Source organism: Symphodus melops (genome assembly GCF_947650265.1).
Source record: "Symphodus melops genome assembly, chromosome: 20".
Classification (NCBI taxonomy): Eukaryota; Metazoa; Chordata; class Actinopteri; order Labriformes; family Labridae; genus Symphodus; species Symphodus melops.
In genome coordinates, this window is record NC_136710.1 from 2,870,325 (window position 1) to 2,891,168 (window position 20,844).

General features: G+C 44.4%; 1 protein-coding gene across 3 annotated transcripts in view; it reads left to right on the forward strand.

Annotated features, from left to right (window-relative positions):
- Positions 1–623: 623 nt before the first annotated feature.
- The window catches only part of htr2cl1 (5-hydroxytryptamine (serotonin) receptor 2C, G protein-coupled-like 1), a 101,589-nt gene continuing 81,368 nt past the window's right edge, over positions 624–20,844 (forward strand). For all 3 annotated transcript variants that reach the window (XM_079371986.1, XM_079371987.1, XM_079371988.1), the window contains exon 1: positions 624–1,103. The gene's annotated coding sequence lies outside the window, so the exon portion shown is untranslated. The remainder of the gene's footprint in view (positions 1,104–20,844) is intronic.

The following is a 20,844-nucleotide window of genomic DNA, read 5'->3' on the forward strand; positions in this document are numbered from 1 at the left end:
CCGTCAAGGTGCGGGAGCTTCCTCGTTTTAAAAACCACAATCTTTTTTCTTTCAAGTTTCACCACAGTTTTTGTGCCTTAACAGAAAAAAAAAAAAAAGACAAATACTTCACAATGTTTACAGATATGTACAAGGACGCTTACTCAGGAAATGTTCCTCTGCTCCATATTAAAGTGATGGAGTTTGTGGTTAATGTAAGAAGTGTGTGGAAAAATAAATATTGTACATGGTTCAAGGCCAAACAAGTGTGAAATAGTGAACTGCTCAACAGATTGGAAGGAAAAAAAAAAGTGACAGAATAATCTTTGTCTTTTATCTCCTGCTTCTCTATCTGCAGGTGACACCAACATACTCCAGCAGCATGTTTAATCATATAGACCCAACATAATCCTGCTTATTGCCCCTGGCTGAGTTAGTTTAAACACTGCAGAGGCGCGTTGGCATTTCAAATCTGCAAAAGCATGTTTGAATATCAGACCGTGTTCGAGCGTCACAATGTGAGGAGGGAGGGAGGGAGGGAAGTCAACTTGTGGTCGATGGAGCGAGACGGAGTCTGCTCTCTCTCTCTCTCTCTCTCTCTCTCTCTCTCTCTCTCTCTCTCTCTCTCTCTCTCTCTCAGCAGTCATTGAGGAATCCGTTATCGCGGTTTCTCTCTCGTCTCCTCTCTCTCGTCTCCGCCGTGGAAAAAAAAAAAAAACTTTACTCACAGGATCCCAAATGAATGAGAGACATTAAACATTGATTTATTTGTAACCCTAAGGACGGGACTTGTGATTTAGTTCTTCTCCTGTCAGTCGGACACGCGGCTCTTGAGGCGCTCCAGACGGAAGCGCAGTGCAGAACGCGTCCTGCGCTTGATCTCACAGTGACTGAAAACCCGTCTGCAGTTGGATTTGAACTCACGCCTCCTCTTAACTCCGTCCGTTTCGTTTCTCCTCCAGTTTACTGCTGTGCGCGCCACCTCGTATAGAACCCCACACACACACAGGCTGGAGATTGACTGGAGAGAGGACGTGGACTCGCTGCATGGTAGATAAGGAGGAGGATGGAGCTATAAAGAAGCCACATCACAGCGAGAGAGGGACTGTCGGAGGTTCAAACCGGTGAGTTCACCTTCTGCTCCCTCAAAACGTGTCTTTTGTCTTTTTGTCTGAGAGGACATTCGGTGACATCCTCTGATGCTGTCAGTCAGCGGATGGAGGTCAGACGAAGCGCTTTAAATGTAGAGATATGAAGAGGGGAAAGTTGGTGACAGAAGGTCAAAACAAACACCTGGACACGTTTAGATAAATGTGAAACTTTGAGAAATTCTAGGTTTTAATTTTTTTTGACAGTGTACAGACAATCAGACGGATACTGAGGTTTAAGACGGGCAGCAGCATGTGTGCAAACAGACTCAGGCAGATCGGCTGGTCTTTTTTTTTAAATTTATTTCCTGGTGGAATAAGGCACATAAGTCTTTTTTGGAGATCCGCTTGTTGTTTTATTGTTTTTTGTTTTACGCAGAGCATCTCTCTAATGCGCCTTAAATCGACCATCAGAGAAGCAATTTTAACCTGATTTGAAGTTTTAAAATGGTGGTTTTATTTGAATGCCATTATTTTTCCACAAGCATTTGCAAGTGTTTCAATTTCGTCTCGTGAAGGACAGCACGTGCTGCAAAAACCATAAAGAATTTGCGCATGCTCCTTGTAGAGTTTTCCCCCAGATTTCTTGGTGTGGAACACAAGCGGAATGATTTGAATTGTTTAAGGCTCAGTTTATTTGGTTGTGCTGTAGATGGTTGAGAAGGTGCACTGTCTGGTTTCGTTTGGAGAGGGTGTGGCTGATCTGGCTTGTCCATCCCTGCTCTTGCTCGGCTTACGGTGTCTCTGAGGGAGATTCAGCTGCAACAACCTGCCACTTCATTCTTAAATTTGTGCGTTGCCTCTGTGTGCCTGCCTGCGTTTTTTTTTTTTTTTTTTGTGTCCCACTAATCCACCTGCCCTCAGGAGGGATTAAAGCCTTTGGGACATTTTTGGGACCTGCTCTTCTCCCTCCTCTCTGCCCGTCAGCGACACAATCTGCCAGAACAACAAAAAAAACCCCCAAAAAACCATTGATTCCTTCAGTTACACACTCGAGATGGAGCCACAAGTGCAACATTTGGTGGAGGCGTGTATTCAAAGCGCCTGAATGAGCCTGGAGTGCAGATATTTTTAGTATCCAAGGCTGGTTGGCCCCACTGATGGGATGTCACACTGTGACGTGTGTCAGCTTTGAAGCACAGCAATTAGCATGTTAGCAAGGCGCGAACTGTTACGGTAACACGACTTTGGACTCATGTTTTTTAAAAAGGATGTAAAGAAGGGACCTAAAAACGAAATTTCATCATTTTTTCAAAATTCAAATTTCATCTGTGTAACTTTGCCACATCTTAAATAGTGTTTATTTATCCATTAGTAAAAAAACCCGGGTTTAATTTATTTATTTTTTTCCCGTGAAAGCTGCAGAAAGTGACGTTCTGTGCACGCTCTCGACTGGAGGGAGAATGAAACTTAAGATGGAATCTGTTATCACGAATAAATAAATATTAGCATTTTTTTATTAGCCCCGTTAGCACAAGAAACCTAAAAAACAAAACGAAAAAAAGTTTCATCTGTAGAAGCCCGTCGATCCAAACTCGAATCTGAGCGGCGTCGGGTGAAAACTCGAGAGGTTTTTATTCATGGAGGCAGCTTCGATCCGACTTAGCGATGGCTTCACGAGATGCCAGCGAGAGCGAGCGCCAGGTTGGTGTAGTTAGCGTCGCGGCCTGCGGTGTCACTATAAACGCCTTTAATCATAAGAATCTCTGTCTCACTGTTGAATTTGAATAAACTGTAACTCAGATCTTCTGACAGAAAAAAAGAAAATAGACGCTAACAAACGTCTTCGTTTTTTTTTTTTTTTGTGAAGAGCTGATTTTTTTGGGCGTTTCATTTCATTCATCACCAACTTCTTCATCCCCAGCCTGCCTAAAAACCACTGCAATGTGAAATGATGGAAGTAGAATTTCTCTCCCCTCACTTTTCATGCTTAGGTTGACTTGATTGTGTGCCTGGAAAAAAAAAAAAACTCAACGGCAGGCAAATGAATAACAGTTTTAAATCTGCAGGCTGATATTTAATGGCTGTTTGTGTTTTGGAGTCCTGAGGGACTGAAAATTTAAAACAAGAAGAGAGACTGTACGGGAAGACGCTCATCAACGCTCTTCCTCTCTGCCTCGTGAGTCATCCCGCCGCTGCCAATGATTGATGGCGTTAATCAAAGTGGATCAGCCGCTTTGACGTATCGGCTCTCACTGTCTTGTTTTCTCCCCTAAATGAGACAAACAATCCGAGGCAGAGATTCGCTCTGAACGGCAGCACGGGAAAGAACAATAACTGTAGAGGAGGAGACTGCAGAAGGAGAAGGGGGGGGGCTGTAAGTCAGGAGCTGGAATGAAATGTGATTCTGTGGTGGGCTCGTGTGTGTGTGTGTGTGTGTGTGTGTGTGTGTACACTCCTGCAAAGCGTGCAATCACAGGATCCATCCGCATGTTTCTATTCCAATATGGCTGCATGGTCGAACGCCCTGCGCTTCAAACTTCAATTCTCTGCGTAGCATACATAAGACATGCAACATCTGGCAGCCTCTTAAAATCAACTTATTTTAGTAAGAAGTGTTTAAAAGAAGCAAAGGAAAGATTTTGAAACACCTGCTACTTGGTTTCATGTCAAGTTATTTTTTTATTTTTTTACCATCCAGATTGCCAAACACCTTGGACGCTGTGTAAATACAAAAATATGAAAGGGGGAAAAAATTGTGAATTTAATAAGCTTTCAAAACGTCTTCAAAAAGGTGCCGGATATTTGATCCGGCAGACCCTCCAACAAGTATTTAAGAAGGAGTGGAAAAGAACATCGACGCCCCCCCCCCCCCCCCCCCCCCCCCCCCCCCCCCCCGCTGCGCTCGGGTCGTTTGATTTTAATGTCCTCACCCCTGCTGCTCGCAGGTAATTTTTTATTCTTGAATATTTCCTTCTGTGTTCTCACCAGGCAGTCACCTTTTAGTGAGGGAACACGAAGCCAACAAGGAAGTGTTCAGTTCCTTCAGTGGTCACTCGCACTTGTTAAACAGAGGCTTGGTCAAGCTTCCTGATTGGAAGATCAACTTTTAACGGAAGGACAAACTTCATCCCATTTGGATCCTCTCGATATGATAATATCCAACATATAAATTTGCTGCATCTAGAATCTTTCAGAACTGATCCCCCCCCCCCCCCCCCCCCCCCCCCCCCCCCCCCCGCCTGAGCACGGACCTCCTCGCTGCTACGTGGTTTCAGCACTCCTCGATGGATGTGTTTAGGGTTGGAACATTCAAGGCCCAGATTTGATGGCTGATTGCACATTTGTGAGGAAAGCTGACTGGTCTTACTTTGGAACACATCCTGCCTTTGTGATTGGACGTCAGCCTAACGCGTCGCTCCGGTACCAATGGGATTCTCCAGCTTTACCTCGACTGCTCCGCTCCTGCTGTGCTCGTGTCTACGGGCCGCGACGGTTGCTCCGGGTCACCCAATGGAAGAGGATATCGTTCGGCTGAATTGCTTCAGCCACTGGTGGCGGAGACCCACGAGATTAAAGTGACAGTCGGTCATGTTGAGAGAACAACCACAGCCTGTGCCACCGCCTGCACTCTGCAGACCTCCGACCTCTCCCACGAGGGGCGACTCACTGATCACAGATGGAAGCTTTGACCTCAAGTGTCGGGCGGCGGCAGAAAGAACTCATCAACTGTGAATCAATCCCTCTCGCTACTGCTGCTGCTTTTCTCTCTTTCAGATGGGAGACAGAGATAAACACAGAGGCTTCTTGTGTCTGATTGAGTCGTCTTCCTAATGGTTTTGGGTGTCTAAATTGGGATTTCCCATTTGTGCGAGCCACAGAATAGCTGAATGAAATCCAGTCACAGTCGATCTCTGGCAACAACTGTACAGCTGACATGTCCATTCCTTTTAAAACATCTGTGTGCATAGAGAAGCTGTATGAATTCAACGTTTCTTGCTTTTGTGAGTCCAAAGCAGTTCATTGCCTCAAAAAAAAAAAAAAAAAAGAAGGAAAACCTCCGTGAGTGCGGTCGTGTTGAGTGTTTCGTTTAAAAAATAGACAACAAGCTTTTGAAACCGCGAGACGCCTCCGCTGTCTAAACGTTGACTTTTACTTTATTTCAGGAGCGAAACCATCCAGGCACTTCAAACTGGGGGAGATTTATATGAGACGTAGTCATCCGTGCTTTTTAAATATTCATCACTGAACATCTTTTTTGTTCTTTTAAGAAATGGAAACGGCCTGTCGTGTTTTGAAAATGAACGCTAGCACTCAGACGTCCTGGAATGGCTTTTTGGAGTTCTGGTGGGATTTACAGGATAAAGGTGAAGATTTAGGACGAGTGACGCTTTTGCCTGGTTTTGGTCTGTCCAGTGTAATTTAAAAAAACACGGTTAAATAAACGTACCAATAATACAACTTAATTTAAAAGAGCACTTTTCAGACAGATTCAACTGAAGTTAAAAGTTCTTTACATGACAGTGCATCAGACTGATTCTTTTAAAAATGACCTGCGCTGCCTATAAACACTAAAATATATCAGAATAATGACAGTAATGATAAACTCAGTAAATATTATGTTTAAATGATTTTAGTAAAACTAAAGCCAGATTGATTTTTAATGTATAATCTGAGCTCGTCTTAAATCCGCTGGACGTCTCGGAGCAGGAACGGCTGAGTGCGACCTCACCAGACGATTTTCCTGAAAGAGAAGCATCGGAGAATGTGGAGGGGGGCGGTGGGGGGGCGTCCTGGTTCATAAACCAAAACCACCTCTGAATGGTCTGCTGCGTGTCCATGTAGTGCTTTTATAAAAGAACAGGATAGAGAAGTACAGCTTCCTAAAGCAGACTCGGGATTCCTCTAAACTCTGCTACAGAACTGGAACCGTCATGGTCGTTCTCTTTGGCTTTCAGAGGGGATTTAAATGACGTAGTCATCCCACATATTTAAGGATTGTGTCGTGGAGTTGCTGTTTTGACTTACAGCCAACTTGGCGTTCATTTGGGTCTTCCTTTTTGTGATCCTTCCCAAGGTAGCTCTGTCCCGTAAATATTTCATTGTGCTTTTCTTTAACACACACCCATTGGGGGATATCAATCTTGTTGTCTATGTTCTTGGGTGTCGTGAAGTTTTGAACCCAGCCATAAAAGGAGACAACGGTGTTTCCTTTTTATGGCTTTCCGATCCAGAATTCCTCCTTTTTAATGAACGGAGAAATTCAAACGGATTTCTCAAACATTTTCCTAATCCTGAGAGATCGGAGAAGACACCAGAATGCTTTCAAAGCCGCTCTTCTTCTCTTTGCCTTGAGCCGACTTCTTTTATCCCCCACTCCACACCTGCACCCTTCACGATGTTATCACACTTGTTCACACTTTTGCTTTAATGTGGTGCACTTTATAGATTCTAAATAGTTGCAGCCGAGCAAACAAAAGACTCTTTAACGCCGTGGAGACCTTCAACTGCAGGAATGCGGCGCTACAAGTGCACCCGGTGTCGGCTCAGTGGATCTGTTTCATCAAAGAGACTGATTGATTTTATGGTGCAAAACTCTGGAGTTTATCCGTGGAATGAAACGGCCGAACATTTTCTCGAAAGGAAAAAGAAAACGCTTTTTAGGAGCAAAAATTTGACAGAGGTTTGGAGGAAAAGCGAAGAGTTTTGGGTCTGTTGTCCAACACGTTGACCTTTTATTATTTGGACCAGATGTTGTGCAGCTCTCAATCCGGTAATTAAAATCAAAAGGTCAACAGGGGCAGTTATAATCCATCATAATCCAGATTTACAATCTCTATGTATAGATGGAAATATGATTGAGGCACAGCACACTTTTGATTCGTTGACATTCAAGCCGTCACCTTGAGACAGCCCATTGGGGGCTGTATGTATGCATGCCTTACCACCTGCCACATTATTACCCAGGAGAGGCTGCACATCACATAGAGATGAGTCAGAGCCTCCATCTTTAAACGCTTCTGTACGTGATGATGCACCAACACATAAAGAAAGACATTTGATGATTATAACCAACAAACACTTTCATCCACTTTATCCTGTACAGTAATCCACAGTTCTGCAATTTAATTATCAGACGCTTTTATCCGAGGCGACGTACGTCAATGAGGAAGAACTCAAGGATCGAGAGAGGAGGGAACAACGTCAGTAAGTGCAAACATAAAGCTTCTGAGTCTGATCGGACACAAAGGAGCTGACAGGAAGTGACCAGAGGTGCTGACAGGAAGTGAGCAGAAGAGCTGACAGCAAGTAACCAGAGGTGCTGACTGGAAGTGACCAGAGGTGCTGACAGGAAGTGAGCACAAGAGCTGACAGGAAGTGACCAGAGGAGCTGACAGGAAGTGAGCAGAGGAGCTGACAGGAAGTGACCAGAAGAGCTGACAGGAAGTGACCAGAGGTGCTGACAGGAAGTGAGCAGAGGAGCTGACAGGAAGTGACCAGAGGAGCGGACAGGAAGTGAGCAGAGGAGCTGACAGGAAGTGAGCAGAGGTGCTGACAGGAAGTGAGCAGAGGAGCAGACAGGAAGTGAGCAGAGGAGCTGACAGGAAGTGACCAGAAGAGCTGACAGGAAGTGACCAGAGGTGCTGACAGGAAGTGAGCAGAGGAGCTGACAGGAAGTGACCAGAGGAGCGGACAGGAAGTGACCAGAGGAGCTGACAGGAAGTGACCAGAGGTGCTGACAGGAAGTGAGCAGAGGAGCAGACAGGAAGTGAGCAGAGGTGCTGACAGGAAGTGTCTCTTGAGAGCTTTAACCAGTATAGAAACTGTTGTGAAGCGAGAGCTCGCAAACAATCACACGGAGTGGATGGGCATTGAATCATCAGCTCGACCTTTTTTTGGCCAATGAATGCGGATGTGTTTTTAATGGCGTCAGCTCACGTGCAGTGTGTGATGGTGTCTGCATTTTAAACTGTAATATCGGTCGCACCGTTGTGTAAGACGCAACACAATTTAAGAAGAAACTTGTTAACATGAAAGTAAACAAAGGAGTGCTAACTCTTGCTACACTCCTAAAATCTGCTTTCGGAGGTGTATTTCAATTCAACTGGAGTTGATTCTCCCCCACATTGTTTCACCACTGCTCCCCTGAAGCCTCCTTTGAAACTGAATAAACGCGTGTGGTAAAGTGTGAACTGCATCCCACACGGCTCCTCGCAGATTTCCCTTCCCGTGTGCTGAAGTCACCACGATCTGCTCCCACCTTTCTCCCTGCAGTGATTGTCCGATTTCCTTCATGTTTGGTCCCCCCCCCCCCCCCCCCCCCCCCCCCCTTTTCAGTTTTTCCCACTGTTGGGACTCTCACCGGGGGGAAAAAGGCTCGGAGGGAGAAAGGGCGGGTTAATAGAGCGAAGCTAGAGGTGAGAAGTGGAGAGAGAGTGGACCCTTTAATGCACACTTCCTGTTCGGGTTATAGGTGGATAAAAGGACGTCAATAAATCTGGCAGCATAATGGCCACGTGTGATTTAAGTGTCAGTGTTTAAATAAGAGCTGCAGCTATAAATAGCTTCAGCACCATGCTTGGACATGGTGGGGATTAAGGATGAGTCTAATGTTAGTCATAGGATCAAAGGGTGTGTGTTCAAGATGACTGGTGTGTGTGTGTGCACTGATGTGTCACACGGTACACAAGGAGAGGAAATAAAGTAACATCCTTATGTAACCCTCGACCTTCATTTAGCTCCGATGTCACAAATGAAATCCAGTCAGTTAAAACGTCAGGATGTTGCAGACAACATTAAGAGATTAACGACGACTCCGATATGTCGCCATCCGAACTAAAGTCTACCTCACTCGCCATTTAAAATCCTGATGGTGCCGTACTTCAAATACCAGGTTTCTGCCACTTCAGGATTCCTTTTCCAGGAAGTGGAAGTTTTCTTCAAAAGGAAAATGTTCCGCCTACGGACATTTTCTTACAGACTTGGCGATCTCTACCGTGGGAAGTCAACTTTTAAAAACCGGGCACCAGTCAACGCCGGTGAGGAGCAGTGAAGCTGAGCGCTGGCTGGACGCTGGATCTGTCCAACCATTCCTGTCAGATAGTTTAAAGACAAGAAGCCATAATCCGGTCGGTTCTGTTTTAAAGATGGTTGGATGAGGCCGCTAACAGGCTGCACGTTTTTATCCAGGAGCTAGCTCATGGATGCAGCGCACAGTGTCGCACTCTGATGCATTCTTCTGCCATTGTGTGACGTGTGATGCAGAAGCGTATCTGACAGCCTGTGCAGCCACGGAGCCCGTGTCACAGCCGGCGGCTTCATGCAGATCTGTACAGTACGCTGATCAGCACAGCGCCTGCTCTGCATGCAGAGCCTCCTCCTCCGAGCCTGATCTGAGCCAGCAGACGGCCCTGAGGGGGCGACATCACAGAGTGTGTGTTTAACATCAGCATGCATGTGTCGACGCGCGCGCACACACACACACACACACACACACACACACACACACACACACACACACACACACACACACACACACACACACACACACACACACACACACACACACACACACACACACACACACACACACACACACACACACACACACACACACACACACACACACACACACACACACACAGGAGGAATGACATGAAGATGCAGTCGAAGGAAGAGTTTGGAGATTGGCATTAAACAAGGCAGCCATGACAGAAGCTGTCACACACACCTGTGCACACGCATGTAGACGACACATAATGGCTGTTGTAGTCAGCTTCTGGGTGTAGCTACACACACACACACACACACACACACACACAAACACACACACACTTTTCTGCAGCTTCCATCCTTCTCTGTCGGTCTCGAGGGCTCCCAGGGAGTTTCCATCACAAGAAAGGATTCGCTTCACACCTGTCAGTGTGCATGTGTGTGTGTGTGTGAGTGTGTAGGTGTGTGTGTCTAAGCTGTGTCGAAAATTCCTACAATTCCCACACGTCATTTGTCAAGTGTTGGAGGAGCTTTAAAAAAAAGATGAGCAGGTACACACACACACGAGCACACATGGTAACACACACACACACACACACACACAGGGACACACTCACTGTAAGCATGTCGTATGAATTTAATTAAAAGTTGAATATGAGATTTAATCATAACGATTATAAATCTGACAATCAGGAGCCAGTTTCTGTTTCTGAGTCTCTGATTGGTGGACGCTTGTTGTGATGTCACAAACACGAGACACAGCAGGCGACTGTTTGTGAACCTTCACAACATTAATCATGCAAATTGTTTTTTTTTTGTTTTTTTTACACTGAATAAATTCCTACAGCTTTGTCGGCCCCCCTGCTGACCACACTTCTCCCTCTCCTTACCCACAATCCCTCACTCTGCTCTCGTGGCCCCTCTCCAATTTTTCCGCTTCCTCTTCTCTTCTTCTCTCCTTTTTCCTTTTCACCGTCCGTCTTTTCTTCAGCGTCTCTCATTCTCTTCCTCCACCCATTCTCTCTCTCTGTTCTCCCTCGCCGCCTTGCTCGTCCTTATCTCCTCCTGCCTCATTTCCTTTCCTCTCCTCCCTCGGTGCTCTTCATTTTTCTTTTTTTTTTCTCTTTCATCACCCTTCTCCCCAAATCTTCTGGGGCCCTCAATCGTTCATTGACTTCTGTTTTTACCCTCTTTATTACCATCTGTTGTTTTACCTTACTTCTTGCACTCTCTCCGTCCATTTTCTTGACTTCCTCCTTCCTTCCTTCCTTCCTTCCTTCCTCCGAGACTTAAGGGGATCTTCATGATGTTTTCCTACATGAAAATAGATATCAAGTAATTATTTGTGTTTTGGGGAATAACTTTACGGCAGGAAGTTTATTTTGGGGTTTTTTTGGTGCAAAAAAATAAATAAATGTAATAGTAGTAAAACACCTCAGGCGTCAAAGGACTGAAAACAATATTAAACTAGCTTGAGCTGCACCTAGCTTGAGCTGCACCTAGCCTTCGTGAACGTTAGCATAGTTTGTCAGGTCTGTTTGAGAGCACACTGTGTAAGTGATGCTCTTCATGCAAGGCTTACTATGTCTCACCACCAGGTGGCGGCGTGACAGATGTGCAGATGTGTTCACAAGCGGCTAACCACGCGCCGCTAATCCAACCAGTGAGCTCTAATCGTGAACGCTCAAGTGCCAGTAACTTCCTGCTTTACGGCGGGATATCAAACTGTGTCGAGTTGCCACGGCGACTGCTCTTACACGCTTTTACACCAGTTCCAGACTTTCTTCTTCTTTCAAGATATTCACAAGCCACAGGCCACGCCCCTCCAGGCTTGTACCGGAGATTCATCACTTCTTTGTCAGCAATGCGTCTTCTAGCTTTACATTTATTCTTATGTGGATCCGAGGAGTCGATTTGTGCCTTTGAAGACGTCGAGCCGGCCTTTCACACTTGTGTCTTTGTTGATGAAGGTTCAGAGAAACGCCGCTCGAGTCGCTCGGATCTTTGAGGCGAGAGGAAGAAAAAAAAATCACATCGAGCAGCTTGTCTGCCGTTGTTAGTTTGAAAACACTCGTTGCTGCCGTCGCCTCTCGACTGCATCCCTTTTTATATCCTTCTATAAATACTCGACCTTGGCACTCGCCCTCCTACAACGCGTCTCTCAAAATCTTCCCGTAACTCCTCGTCTTCTTTCTTGTCCCGCCTTTTTCCTCTTTTTTTTCCAGAGTGTGATCCCTTCCTGTCATCCTTCCTCCAGTCTCACATCCCTCTTCCTATCTCTGTCCCTCATCCCTTTTTTTTAATCCTTATTTTCTCTTCTCTTTTCCAGCTTCATCCCTCCTACTGTTCTGTCATCCTTCCTCCTTCGTCTCCTTCCCTCGATCTTTTCCTTTGATTCCTCCGTTGGTTTTTGTTTCCTTTTTAAAATTCTCTTCTCATCCTTCTCTTGTTCATCTTTTTTTTTTTTTCTGTTCATATCCCGGACTGTTTTTCTACTACCTTCCTTCCTTCCTTCCTTCCTTCCTTCCTTCCTTCCTTCCTTCCTTCCTCCCTCTCATCCTTCGCTCCTCTTATTGTCTCTCCATTCCCTCATCCTCGCTCCTCTTCCTCTCTCTTGCTTTGTATTCTCCTCACTTCTCCTTCTTTTCCTTCTCAGAACTGCTCTTGCGGTGTGCTTGTGCGTGATACAGTTGCTCCTCGCACACACACACACACACACACACACACACACACACACACACACACACACACACACACACACACACACACACACATTCACACAGTCTCTGGGTAGTCTTCACTTTGAAGGTGGTGTGCCTCGGGGATTTGTCTTTTCCTCTGCTCTTTGACAGTTTGGCAGCACATATGTTGGTGGTCCAAGTGTGTGTGTGTGTGTGTGTGTGTGTGTGTGTGTGTGTCAGATGCAGTTTAACCGCTAAAAACACTCTCTCCCGCTTGTCAGTTTATCAACTTCACAACTCCTTCACACTCTCCGTCTCTTCTTCACGCACACACTCGTGGGAGCGTGAGGCCCCTGAACTCGGCCTGCCCGGGTCCGAGGGCTCCAGAGATCCCAGTGACAGGATGTGACTATAAAACCTCCATTAAAAACAGCTTCAGGTGAGTCCATTATCACAGGTGCTTAACCTTTAACGATATCACTAATTTCTTGGTTGAGTTCATCGTGCAGTCTAATTAGCCTTTGCATTGATTCCATTGTAACAAAGGAGAGCGGTTTTTTTTCTTCTCTCTCTTCAATGGTTGGACTGAAAAAAAAATCATGAAATATTTGCATTTGAAGACGTCATCCGGTGAAGTTCTGGTTTGTGTTGTGAAGCCGGCGCTGGTTCTGAATGTATTAGTCGGTCAGTCGGCTGTGGCTCGATGTGTGTATGACCTCTTCTCAGACCTGCTGTACGTGTAGCCAGACGTGTCGTGATGATAATGGCTCATAGCCACTGACTAGGGTTCAAGTTAATGCCTTTTATTACGGAGACATGATGAGAGTGTGATGTCAGTCGACGGGTCGGATTTGAACCCAGGCTGCATGTGGCGTCACAAACTAACCGCTAGGCCACGGGCGCTTCATGAGCATGCATTTTTTTATAGAACAGTGAAATGCTGCCGTGTAAATAAACCGTGTGGGGTTGGCTGGTTTGATTGACAGCAGCTTGTGACCAGCATGGTGGGCGGGGCCTGTTGTGACTCTAAAGGTGTAGAGAGTGGAGGATGAAACTCAGCAAAGGGCCGAGTTCGGATTTGAACCAGCGACCACTGGACGAGGACGATAGCCTCTGTACATGGTGCACGCAACATAACCGCTGTGCTTTGTTTTGCCTGAAACAAAAAATTCTCTCAGCATCTTCTTCTTCTTCTTCTTCTTCTTCTTTTTTGGTTTCTTTGAGTGTGCACAGCAAAGCAGAGCCGGCTAATATTCCCGAGTCAAGATCCCGCTCTACATCTGGAACCTGGCCAGGATAAAAACCAACGCTCAGACGGGCTTCAGAGTGATTTCAGCTCCCACGTTAGATCTTTTGGCAGTCTGTTTCATGAGACGTGAAGACAAAAGGGACTTCCTGCTGCAGCTGGCAGACTCATAAAAACAGAATTACAAACCCCCCCCAAAAACGCACACGTCTCCGCCATCTTTATTTGTCATTCAGGACGTTTCACAGCCGTCAGTGTTCACAGAAGTTTTTTAACCCTTCGCTGCAACAAACAAACGTTTCGAGCTGTCGACCCAAATCCTGACTCCAAATTTCTGATATTTTCATTCGACCAATCAGATTCACTGATTGAAGAAAATAGTTTGGATCTGAGACGGTTTCACAACATGTGAAAGGAAAAAGAATCGAGAACAAGCACGTTTTAAAAGCGCCCCCCGACAAATTCGTGACCCGATGAAAACAGCTGCCCGACCCACCAGTTTACTGAACCACTGGTTTAGAATATACACTGATGTCATTTTGCATCTGTAATTGTGTGACATTGAGGCTTTCCGAATGCACTTTAAAAAAAAATAAAAATCACCAAAAGTCAATTAAAGAGGGACTAAACATACACCATAAATTCTCCTATTAACACAAGTCTGTAATTTAAGAGTGCGTTATAATTCATAAGATTGTTTAAAATGGGAAAGCCATAAATTTATTCTATCAATGAAAAGAAAAAGATAAATCAAAGACGATACACGGTGTTTGTCTATTCATGTGGCTTTTGAAAAAAAAAAGAATCTTGGTATTTCAGCTGAGCATGTCATAGGTTTTTGTTGTAATGTTATCGTTTGTTAGTGCGTGGAAAAGTAAAGATTCATTGGTTTAAAATGGGCAGATTTGAACCTTTGGTCTCCCTCTTTATTCTCCTGTCAGTGTCATTGATTTTTCCTCTCAACAATCTCTCCACGACTTCATACTTCGTTCTGTCTTCCACCCATTCTCTCCTTCATCTTCTCTCCATGTCTCCTCCTCCTCCTCCTTTCTTCCCCTGTCCTGTCCGCTCTATGAATCCTAACTCGGTGTCTGTGAGGAGGGGAGAAGTCAAGAGCCAGCCCGAGTTGAATCATTCTTTTCATTCCCGTCACTCTGGGATTGTCTGCTTTAGCTCGCCTGTAGGCACAGACAGCTCAGAAGGAAGGGAAGGAAGTGAGGAGGAGATATCAGCCGACTCTCATTCAGCAACATTCTCACTCTAACTAAGTGACGTCCGATTTTATCTACCAGTTTTAAGCCACAGCACTGCTGCCTGTGTTTTGCTGGATTACTCTGTGTTGCAACATGGTCGGGCTGAAATGATCAAGGAGTCCGCGAAAAAAAAAAAAATCAAATTTAGTTAGTAGCTTTGAATGATTTTTATCTGGAAAAATAATTCAGAATTTAAGCGAACATTAATGCTGAAGTTTCTTTTGTTGTTTTTGTCGTTGTTGACCAAATCCTTCAGCTTAGTTTCTTATGCCTCAGGCGTTCAATCATTTGAGCTCAAGTGCAAGCAGGAAGACTTCCGCTTGAGTTGACTGATAACTTCAGGACTCTGTGGGAAAGAGTATATGTGTATACTTCATGTTCACATCACCGGCCTGTCGGTGTGAACTCGCCAAGGAAGCAGGGGCGTAACGAGAAGGGTGGTTATGCATTGTTGGCGTCCACACAGTGTCAACACATTGATAGAAATGAGTTTACTCAGTTTAACAAAACACTGAGCTGAAGGCTTGTATCACTGAAGTGTACTCTAACAATAACCGTTTTAATACCTGATTTAGCACGTTAGCATTTTAGCTGCAACTTAGCTCTGAACACAAAGTACAACAGATGCTGATTCGGTCGTCACTGTTTTGGTGTCACGTGTTCGGTCAGGAACCAGTCGATCTATCTGGTAGTTGTTCAGCATTTGTGTCCAGGCTACGAAACACCAGGCTTCTTCGTCTTGTACAGAATCTGTGGTTACAATTTTTAAAATGTAGCTTTTTAGTAAGTAATGCTATGCTAATCAGTCCAAAGGGGTCGGTGTTTACGCTGGGCAAAAAACATGATGGAGTGTGTTTGAAGCGGTCCATGCTAACATAAAAAAGCTTCTTATAATTTTCCAGGAATGGAAAGGGCCAGTGGGAACTCTGCCAGAGTGCAAGATGTCAATATCGTAAGTAACGCTGTCCGGGGTTGATCGATGCGTCCTCAGCAGCCTCCTTCCCCTTTTCTGATTCCCTGACCTGCTGCCAAGTTCCCACAATGCCCCGAGGCACCCTTCACTGGACCTATGGGACTGAGATACACGTGTGTGTGTGTGTGTGTGTGTGTGTGTGTGTGTGTGTGTGTGTGTGTGTGTGTGTGCTGATGGTGATGTCGGTCATCTGTCTTTCTGGTCTAGACACATTTTTTCTTTGACATTAGCTAAAAATGTTGCTTTCAGCGAACGTGCAGAGAATTGAGGTCCCTTTTTTTTGGCTCACACACACACAAACAAGAACACACACACACACACACACACACACACACACACACACACACAAATGAACAGTGAGCAAACAGAAAGACACAGAGAGGTGCAGGTGCACTGTCACACTGAACCCCCCGCCCCTGTTCGACAGGGTGAATCTGACAGGCGAAGACCTTTCCTGCATGTGCGCATGTGTGTGTGTATGTGTTCACAGATTAGTGTGTCTGTATGAGCATATTGTTTGCTTTAGTCACTCCCAAATTCCCGAGCTGTCATTCCCAAATGTCTTCAGTTACTAGCTTATACGTAGGACTGCGTGAACAGAAGCTTGCTGCGTGTCCCCTTCTGCTAACGTTAAGATGCAGCTGTTGCATGTAAGTAAAAAAAGAGATGTTACTCTTTTGGTTTCCCTCCTTCCAAAAAACACAGAAACACAGATGGCAGAACTAATCTTCAGATCCAGCCGTAGCCATTTTAGCTTTAATGTCAATTAGCAGCTTTTGTCGGCTAAAACAAGATCCGGCCAACATCACAACTTGGCAATCGTCTCTTTGAGGTGTGTTGAGATTTTGGCACAACAACTGTGAGATTTCTAAAGAGGCCCAGTCATTTTTGGCACAATGGCAGGTGGACCAAGATAATGCCAAGCAAAAACATATGGGAACTCGTGTTGGTTTACATCCAACGGATATTTTTCGTCACTACCACTGTAGCAGCATTAGACAAGTTATTTTTAGTTAGCTCTTTCTCTTTGATAAGATATTGTCCAGGTAGACAAATCAACAGCACCCAAACTGTCTTTCATCTTACGTCTATCTTTTCATATTTGAAGGGGACACTCACTCACATTTACTCTGTTACTCTGTTTGTACAGGAAAATCCATCTCGCTCTTATCGGACACATCTAGGAATGTGTTTGTTCTGTTCTTTCATAGGAGGAGCTGAAAGGTGTGTACGTAGAGCCTTTTTTCTTTTTCCTGTTGGCTCTCAACCTGACTATATTTCTAGCCTGAGGCTTCCTGTAAATGTGGATGTCAGTCTTCTATTTCTTGCCGTTCTGTTTGTCTCATACCTTAAATCTTTCCACCGCAGCGTGTTCTTCTGTAACTTTAATTTTGGTCCAAGGACATCTTTGATACAGCTCAGTACGACAAGCTTGTGTCATGCAGCGTGTACACACCCACGCTCACTCATGCAATAACTCTTTCTCAGTGCAAGGACACCTTTGATGATGCTCCTCCCAGGTTGTTTGTATGATGTTATCCTCACCCGAGCAAATTGGAAGCGACACTGTATAAAAACGAGAACATTTGACATTACGAGCACAAATGGTTTTAAATCTTCTAGAGTATTTCATCGTCTTATCAGGGCATACATGCTCACACGCAGATTTGTTATACCTTTGCTCTCTGGTTTGTTTTTCGAGGATTAGTGCTATCTCTTATGTTTGTCCAACACCATTAACCCGTAGCTGTAGAGGCAGATAACTTTATTCACAATTTTTATGCAAGTTAATTGGATCCCAGATTTACACATTTGCCTTCAACACAAATAAATCTCTTTCCCTGGATGAGTTGGATGAAGCTTTATACCTGATTACAGGATGGAAAGGTCGTTGTTTGCTTGAAGGGCACTTAAGTAAACTGCTAGCATTGCGAAGGACGAAGGGATGGTTAATTTAAAACAACAACAACACTGAAGCTAATAACGTCATCTTAGCAAGTAGCTTCACCAGATAAGACTTAATAACATGCAAAAAGTTCTTACTGAAGCTATTTGATTGATTTGGCGTGTATGTTATTTTTTGTGCATTAAAACTACTAAGTGGACTTGCAGCCCTTTTAAAACTAAATGAAATCGCCAATTGTTTATTTTGTTTTTGCTAATATTGGTGACTGTTGCTTCCTCATTGTAGCAGCTGATTCTTGCTCATATATCTGCTAGCCATCAGTATTTTTGCCATCTTGGTTTGTCCAATCAATGCACCATTTGTCACTATAGGTAAACCATTGCTGGTTACTTTAAACTATACTACTTTAAAATACACTTAATGTTCAGGTGTGTTTTGGTTTGGAGAACTGATTACACTCAGACAGAGTTGTGCTAGCTGTTTTAACGCGAAGCTAAGTAGTTGCTAGCTGTGGCCTTGTATCTCCTATCTCCTATCTGTTGACCTTTTCAGCCAATAGTAAAAAGTCATCTTAACTGCACAGCTACTCGACCCTCCATTGGGTTGGTGGATCAGGATCTGGCTCTTTGGTATCATGCCTTATTTTTTGTTGTGCTTTTTCACCAACGCTAACCCAGCTGCTAAGTTCTTCTACATTGGATTGCAAAGACGTTTTTACAATTAAACTCTACTCCAGTCTATTATGTATGCTAATGTGCCATGCAACTCAGCACATTTTCCAGAGAACTACTTTGCAATTTGTTTAAAAAAAAAAACCGCTACACTATTGAACATCCAGAGCTGAACTAATATCCAACCGGTACTTTAAACGGAAAGAAAATGGGAATGTGAAACTAAAGACAGTTAAGCGAGCGATAGCCTTTGGAGGAGAAGAAGAGAGAATGGCAGAGGGATTCAATAAGGCAATGACTGGGAATAATAATGAAACATTCAGGGAACAATAAAGGAAGAGGTGCAGAGGTGGATAGAGAGAAAGGGGGAGTGTGGTGGGAGTGATGCAAAGTAATGGACAAAGGTTGGCAGGGAGAAAGATTGATGGGGGAAATCAATGGTCTGAAGATGCAGGCGATTGTCTATAGTGTCCTTTCCCAATTGGTCTCCCCATCAGGGGGTTTCAACATACATTTTGTCACCGTGACAACTAGACAAATTCCCGATCATTTATTGTCCTCAGTAAGGGAAAGCGGGTCTAATTCAGCTGATGATGAAAACAACAAAAATGGTAGTGTGGCAGCGAGTGCGGAGGGAGCGGAGACAGAATGAGGGAGCGCGGCGGCACGAAGCTCATGAATGAAGTGAGTAACGACAGCAGGGCTCAAAAAGGACTGATCGAGGAGGGGACGCCATAAATGAAGGATGAGCTCAGGGACGGAATCACAATGAAGCTGTGATTCAAAGAGGTGTGGGTGAAGAATGAATGACTCAGTGATGAAGATACTGTACGGATGGGTGCATAGATAGATTGAGTGACAAGGAGGTACAGAGTGGAGTAGGCGCCGACAGCTGAGGCGGAAGGCATAACGCAAGGAGGGGAGACTAAAACATAGAGATGCCCTTATAAGAAACATCGAGTGAAATCATTGTTTCATCAAAGGGTAAAAACATGATTCAACTCCTAAAACATTATAAACACGTGGAAGTTTCCTTCATGTGATGCAATATGACGCTTTTTGCATCACAAGAAGAAAACTTCCAGGCAAAGAAAAACACATTTTTCTCGTCTCAGGGCAAAATGAGGGCTGGATTCACGACCACTCAACTCTACTATCTTGTTTCTAATGATACAAAGCTTCATGCAAATGGGTGAAGTATCCCTTTAAGCAAATGTCCTGGCTGTTCCCAACCTTCATGGTGTGATTTATTACCAAAGAAATGTTTCTAATAGTGCTTAAAATGGCAACTGATGGTGGAGATTGGCGCATCAGTTGCAGTAGGCCGGGATGTGCTAATGGATGAGATTGGGGTGGTTTTTTAACCAGCACCAAGAATGAACCAAATCCAACCTTTATCATTGTGCTATTAGATCTTTTAACAGTTCTATTTCTGTTTCTATTTATTTGGATCCCAATTAGCTTTAGCATAGCAAGGAGCTAATGGGGTTCTGAGGATCTGTAGGTTTGTAATGACTTTAGAAGACACAATAAATGACAAGAATATTAGAAGTGTTTAATATGGAGAACTTGTTTTTAACACTGAAGTACTTAAGGCTTCGCTCGATCCTGACAGCTGTAAGGATTGGATTTCTTGAGACAAAAAACCCTGTTTTTGACCTTTGACACAGAAATCCGAAGGTTAGAGATGTGGGATACGGTAGGTTGAAAAATAGACCTGGCTTATCTTTCCCAGCTGGACAACTATCAGATTTATTGTCAGTTCTTTCCATTTGACGGCGAGGAGGGGGAACACATGTGGTAGTTAAATCAAAAAGGTTGGTGGTGAGTCTACATGACAAAGTGGCCTTCGGGCGAGGAGCTGAACCCCATGTGACTCCAGAAGGTTTGGTCATCAATGTGTCAATATGCGTTTGAAAGGTCACATTCGAGTGTAAAAAAAAAAAAAAAAAAAATCTTTTTGTGGACACAGGACTAGAAAAGCCGTCTTGTGCCTTTCAGTGAATGCAATAAATGTACCATTTAGTTAGCAATAAGACATCTGAAATTGTTTGGATTCATCCCAAAAGCCATACTTGCACGGAGTCACTATTACCTTGGGCACCTGTGCAATTTTAGGAATTACCCAACATCATCAGTTTTTGGTGCTGCCCACTGGATAAGATAATTCTGTCATTAATAAGCTTCATTTCAACATAAGTGCAGGTTCGATGTCCTGAAGTTTTTAACCTCATAACATCTAGAGCTTGTAACTTTGGATCCCTGAAAGTTTATAAGCAATAAACCATCGAGCCACAACCCTGTTTTCCCCCCTCGATTTTCCATTTTTGGAGATACTGTTTTGGAAAGTGTCTGCGGGGGTGATTTAGCGGTTGCCTAGCAATAACAAATAGAGCGCCGTGCTCTGCCTCTTCTGATGGGTTTTAGTTTGCTCTTTCTGAGAATTGGTCCTGATGCTGTCAAGCAAGGTCAGCCGACTGAATTATTACCCCACGATGCTGTCAACGACTGTGTCCACAACTTTGTCCATTGGACGCCATTAATCCTGACCAAT